This window comes from Schistocerca serialis, unplaced genomic scaffold (assembly GCF_023864345.2).
Source record: "Schistocerca serialis cubense isolate TAMUIC-IGC-003099 unplaced genomic scaffold, iqSchSeri2.2 HiC_scaffold_867, whole genome shotgun sequence".
Lineage (NCBI taxonomy): Eukaryota > Metazoa > Arthropoda > Insecta > Orthoptera > Acrididae > Schistocerca > Schistocerca serialis.
In genome coordinates this window covers 3,369,601-3,377,088 of record NW_026048482.1, presented here as the reverse complement: position 1 = coordinate 3,377,088, position 7,488 = coordinate 3,369,601, and positions in this window count along the sequence as shown.

Below are 7,488 nucleotides of genomic sequence, written 5' to 3'. Positions count from 1 at the left end.
AATCAGATGCAAATGGCACAATGCAGGCTTAAGTACAAGAAAACTGACTCTCCTTACTGTCTATGTTTTGATCCATTCCTGTGATACTAGTTATAGATTCCGATGCTTCACTTCAGGATTACTGTATCCCTTGGACCTTCTTATTGTCGATGAAACATAGAAATTGCATCGGAATTTAATACAAAAGGCATAATGCCGACTTTAGTACAAGAATACCGACCCTTCTTACTATCTATGTTTTGAACCATTCCTGTGACACTAGTTATCAATTCCGATGCTTCACTTCAGGTTTACTGTATCCCGCTGACCTTCTTAATAACGATGAAAAACAGAAATTGCATTGGAATTAAATACAAAATGCACAATGCCGACTTAAGTACAAGAAAACTGACTCTCATTACTGTCTATGTTTTGAACCATTCCTGTGACACTAGTTATAGATTCCGATGCTTCACTTACGGTTCACTGTATCCCTCTGACCTTCTTATTGACGATGAAACACAGAAATTGCATCGGAATTAAATACAAAAGGCACAATGCCCGCTTCAATACAAGAAAACTGACTCTTCTTACTGTCTATGTTTTGAACCATACCTGTGACACTACTTATAGATTCCGATGCTTCACTTCAGGATTACTGTATCCCTTGGACCGTCTTATTGTCGATGAAACATAGAAATTGCATCGGAATTAAATACAAAAGGCATAATGCCGACATTAGTACAAGAATACTGACCTTTCTTACCACCTATGTTTTGAACCATTCCTGAGACACTAGTTATAGATTCCGATGCTTCACTTCAGGTTTACTGTATCCCTCAGACCTTCTTATTGACGATGAAACACAGACATAGCATCGGAATTGAATACAAGAGGCTCAACGCCGACTTACGTACAAGAAAACCGACTTTTCTTACTGTCTATGTTCTGAACTATTTCTGTGACACTAGTTATAGATTCCGATGCTTCACCTGAGGTTTCCTGTATCCCTCTGACATTCCTATTGACGATGAAACACAGAAATTGCATCGGAATTAAATACAAAAGGCACAATGCCGACTTCAATACAAAAAACTAACGCTTCTTACTGTCTATGTTTTGAACCATTCCTGTGACACTAGTTATAGATTCCGATGCTTCACTTCAGGTTTACTGTATCCCTCTGACCTTCTTATTGACGAAGAAACGCAGAAATTGCATCGGAATTAAATACAAAAGGCACAATGCCGACTTAAGTAAAAGAAAAGTGACTCTTTCTTGTCTATGCTTTGAACCATTCCTGTGACACTAGTTATAGATTCAGATGCTTCACTTCAGGTTTACTGAATCCCTCTGACCTCCTTACTGACGATGAAACACAGAAATTGCATCGGAATTAAATACAAAAGGCACAATGCCGACTGACGTACAAGACAACTGACTCTTCTTACTGTCTATGTTTTCAACCATTCATGTGACACTAGTTATAGATTCCGATGCTTAACTCCAGGTTTACTGTATCCCTCTGACCTTCTTATTGACGATGAAACACAGAAATTGCATCGGAATCAGATACAAAAGAAACAATGCAGACTTAAGTACAAGAAAACTGACTCTTCTTTCTGTCTATGTTTTGATCCATTCCTGTGATACTAGTTATGGATTCCGATGCTTCACTTCAGGATTACGGTATCCCTTGGATTTTCTTATTGTCGATGAAACATAGAAATTGCATCGGAATTAAATACAAAAGGCATAATCCCGACTTTAGTACAAGAATACCGACCCTTCTTACTATCTATGTTTTGAACCATTCCTGACACACTAGTTATAGATTCCGATGCTTCACATGACGTTTACTGTATCCCTCTGACCTTCTTATTGACGATGAAACACAGAAATTGCATCGGAATTAAATACAAAAGGCACAATGCCGACTTAAGTACAAGAAAACTGACTCTTCTTACTGTCTATGTTTTGAACCATTCCTGCGACACTAGTTATCAATTCCGATGCTTCACTTCAGGTTTACTGTATCCCGCTGACCTTCTTAATGATGATGAAAAACAGAAATTGCATTGGAATTAAATACAAAAGGCACAATGCCGACTTAAGTACAAGAAAACTGACTCTCATTACTGTCTATGTTTTGAACCATTCCTGTGACACTAGTTATAGATTCCGATGCTTCACTTCAGGTTTACTGTATCCCTCAGAACTTCTTATTGACGATGAAACACAGAAATTGCATCGGAATTAAATACAAAAGGCACAATGCCGACTTCAATAGAAGAAAACTGACTCTTCTTACTGTCTATGTTTTGAACCATTCCTTTGACACTAGTTTTAGATTCCGATGCTTCACTTGAGGTTTACTGTATCCCTCTGACCTTCATATTGACGATGAAACACAGAAATTGCATCGGAATTAAATACAAAAGGCACAATGCCGACTTCAATACAAGAAAACTGACTCTTCTTACTGTCTATGTTTTAAACCATTCCTGTGACACCAGTTATAGATTCCGATGCTTCCCTTCAGGTTTACTGTATCCCTCTGACCTTCTTATTGACGAAGAAACACAGAAACTGCATCGGAATTAAATACGAAAGGCACAATGCCGACTTAAGTACAAGAAAACTGACCCTTCTTACTGTCTATGTTTTGAACCATTCCTGTGACACTAGTTATCGATTCCGATGCTTCACTTCAGGTTTACTGTATCCCTCTGACCTTCTTATTGACGATGAAACATAGAAATTGCATCGGAATTAAATAGAATTGGCACAATGCCGACTTAAGTACAAGAAAACTGACTCTTCTTACTGTCTATGTTTTGAACCATTCCTGTGACACTAGTTATAGATTACGATGCTTCACTTCAGATTTACTGTATCCCTCTGACACTCTTATTGACAATGAAACACAGAAAGAGCATCGGAATAAATACAAAAGGCACAATGCCGACTTAAGTACAAGAAAACTGACACTTCTTACTGTCTATGTTTTGAACCATTCCTGTGACACTAGTTATAGATTCCGATGCTTCACTTCAGGTTTATTGCATCCCTCTGACCTTCTTATTGACGATGAAACACAGAAATTGCATCGGAATTAAATACAAAAGGCACAATGCCGTCTTATGTACAAGAAAACTGACTCTTCTTACAGTCTATGTTTTGACCATTGCTGTGACACTAGTTATAGATTCCGATGCTTCACTTCAGAGTTACTGTATCCCTCTGACCTTCCTAATGATGATGAAACACAGATATTGCATCGGAATTAAATACAAAAGGAACAATGCCGACTTAAGTACAAGAAAACTGACTCTTCTTACTGTCTATGTTTTGAACTATTCCTGTGACACTAGTTATGGATTCCGATGGTTCACTTCAGGTTAACTGTATCCGACTCACCTTCTTATTGACGATGAAACACAGAATTTGCATCGGAATTAAATACAAAATTCACAATGCCGACTAAAGTACAAGAAAACTGACTCTTCTTACTGTCTATGTTTTGAACCATTCCTGTGACACTAGTTATAGATTCCGATGCTTCGCATCAGGTTTACTGTATCCCTCTGACCTTCTTATTGACGATGAAACACAGAAATTGCATCGGAATTAAATACAAAAAGGCACAATGCCGACTTCAGTACAAGAAAACTGACTCTCCTTACTGTCTATGTTTTGAACCATTCCTGTGACACTAGTTATAGATTCCGATGCTTCACTTCAGGTTTACTGCATTCCACTGACCTTCTTATTGACGATGAAACACAGAAATTGCATCGGAATTAAATACAAAAGGCACAATGCCGTCTTAAGTACAAGAATACTGACTCTTCTTACATTCTATGTTTTGAACCATTCCTGTGACACTAGTTATAGATTCCGATGCTTCACTTCTGATTAACTGTATCCCTCTGACCTTCCTAATGACGATGAAACACAGATATTGCATCGGAATTAAATACAAAAGGAACAATGCCGACTTAAGTACAAGAAAACTGACTCTTCTTACTGTCTATGTTTTGAACTATTCCTGTGGCACTAGTTATGGATTCCGATGCTTCGCATCAGGTTTACTGTATCCCTCTGACCTTCTTATTGACGATGAAACACAGAAATTGCATCGGAATTAAATAGAAAAGGCACAAGGCCGACTTAAGTACAAGAAAACTGACTCTTTCACTGTCTATGGTTTGAACCATTCCTGTGACACTAGTTATAAATTACGATGCTTCACTTCAGGTTTACTGTTTCCCGCTGACCTTCTTATTGACGATGAAACACAGAAATTGCATTGGAATTACATACAAAAGGCACAATGCCGACTTAAGAACAAGAAAACTGACTCTTCTTACTGTCTATGTTTTGAACCATTCCTGTGACACTAGTTATGGATTCCGATGCTTCACTTCAGGTTTACTGTATCTCTCTGACCTTCTTATTGACAATGAAACACAGAAATTGCATCGGAATTAATTACAAAAGGCACAATGCCGACTTAAGTACAAGAAAACTGACTCTTTCACTGTCTATGGTTTGAACCATTCCTGTGACACTAGTTATAGATTCCGATGCTTCACTTCAGGTTTACTGTATCCCTCTGACCTCCTTATTGACGATGAAACACCGAAATTGCATCGGAATTAAATACAAAAGGCACAATGCCGACTGAAGTACAAGAAAACTGACTCTTCTTACTGTCTATGTTTTGAACTATTCATGTGACACTACTTATAGATTCCGATGCTTCACTTCAGGATTACTGTATCCCTTGGACCGTCTTATTGTCGATGAAACATAGAAATTGCATCGGAATTAAATACAAAAGGCATAATGCCGACATTAGTACAAGAATACTGACCTTTCTTACCACCTATGTTTTGAACCATTCCTGAGACACTAGTTATAGATTCCGACGCTTCACGTCACGTTTACTGTATCGCTCTGACCATCTTATTGACGATGAAACACAGAAATTGCATCGGAATTAAATACAAAAGGCACAATGCAGACTTAAGTACAAGAAAACTGACTCTTCTTACTGTCTGTGTTTTGAACCATTCCTGTGACACTAGTTATCGATTCCCATGCTTCACTTTAGGTTTACTGTATCCCTCTGACCTTCGTATTGACGATGAAACATAGAAATTGCATCGGAATTAAATAGAATAGGCACAATGCCGACTTAAGTACAAGAAAACTGACTCTTCTTACTGTCTATGTTTTGATCCCTTCCTGAGACACTAGTTATAGATTCCGTGCTTCACTTCAGGATTACAGTATGCGTTGGACCATCCTATTGACGATGAAACATAGATATTGCATCGGAATTAAATAGAAAGGGAACAATGCCGACTTAAGTACAAGAAAACTATCTCTTCTTACTGTCTATGTTTTGATCCATTCCTGTGACACTAGTTATAGATTCCGATGCTTCACTTCAGGTTTACTGTATCCCTCTGACCTTCTTATTGAAGATGATACAAAGATATTGCAGGGAAATTAAATACAAAAGGCACAATGCCGACTTAAGTACAACAAAACTGACTCATCTTACTGTCTATGTTTTGAACCAGTCCTGTGACACTAGTAATAGATTCCGATGCTTCACTTCAGGTTTACTGTATCCCTCAGACCTTCTTATTGACGATGAAACACAGACATAGCATCGGAATTGAATACAAGAGGCTCAACGCCGACTTACGTACAAGAAAACCGACTTTTCTTACTGTCTATGTTCTGAACTATTTCTGTGACACTAGTTATAGATTCCGATGCTTCACCTGAGGTTTACTGTATCCCTCTGACATTCATATTGACGATGAAACACAGAAATTGCATCGGAATTAAATACAAAAGGCACAATGCCGACTTGAATACAAAAAACTAACGCTTCTTACTGTCTATGTTTTGAACCATTCCTGTGACACTAGTTATAGATTCCGATGCTTCACTTCAGGTTTACTGTATCCCTCTGACCTTCTTATTGACGAAGAAACGCAGAAATTGCATCGGAATTAAATACAAAAGGCACAATGCCGACTTAAGTAAAAGAAAAGTGACTCTTTCCTGTCTATGCTTTGAACCATTCCTGTGACACTAGTTATAGCTTCAGATGCTTCACTTCAGGTTTACTGTATCCCTCTGACCTCCTTACTGACGATGAAACACAGAAATTGCATCGGAATTAAATACAAAAGGCACAATGCCGACTGACGTACAAGACAACTGACTCTTCTTACTGTCTATGTTTTGAACCATTCATGTGACACTAGTTATAGATTCCGATGCTTAACTCCAGGTTTTCTGTATCCCTCTGACCTTCTTATTGACGATGAAACACAGAAATTGCATCGGAATCAGATGCAAATGGCACAATGCAGGCTTAAGTACAAGAAAACTGACTCTCCTTACTGTCTATGTTTTGATCCATTCCTGTGATACTAGTTATAGATTCCGATGCTTCACTTCAGGATTACTGTATCCCTTGGACCTTCTTATTGTCGATGAAACATAGAAATTGCATCGGAATTTAATACAAAAGGCATAATGCCGACTTTAGTACAAGAATACCGACCCTTCTTACTATCTATGTTTTGAACCATTCCTGACACACTAGTTATAGATTCCGATGCTTCACATGACGTTTACTGTATCCCTCTGACCTTCTTATTGACGATGAAACACAGAAATTGCATCGGAATTAAATACAAAAGGCACAATGCCGACTTAAGTACAAGAAAACTGACTCTTCTTACTGTCTATGTTTTGAACCATTCCTGTGACACTAGTTATCAATTCCGATGCTTCACTTCAGGTTTACTGTATCCCGCTGACCTTCTTAATAACGATGAAAAACAGAAATTGCATTGGAATTAAATACAAAATGCACAATGCCGACTTAAGTACAAGAAAACTGACTCTCATTACTGTCTATGTTTTGAACCATTCCTGTGACACTAGTTATAGATTCCGATGCTTCACTTACGGTTCACTGTATCCCTCTGACCTTATTATTGACGATGAAACACAGAAATTGCATCGGAATTAAATACAAAAGGCACAATGCCCGCTTCAATACAAGAAAACTGACTCTTCTTACTGTCTATGTTTTGAACCATACCTGTGACACTACTTATAGATTCCGATGCTTCACTTCAGGATTACTGTATCCCTTGGACCGTCTTATTGTCGATGAAACATAGAAATTGCATCGGAATTAAATACAAAAGGCATAATGCCGACATTAGTACAAGAATATTGACCTTTCTTACCACCTATGTTTTGAACCATTCCTGAGACACTAGTTATAGATTCCGATGCTTCACTTCAGGTTTACTGTATCCCTCAGACCTTCTTATTGACGATGAAACACAGACATAGCATCGGAATTGAATACAAGAGGCTCAACGCCGACTTACGTACAAGAAAACCGACTTTTCTTACTGTCTATGTTCTGAACTATTTCTGTGACACTAGTTATAGATTCCG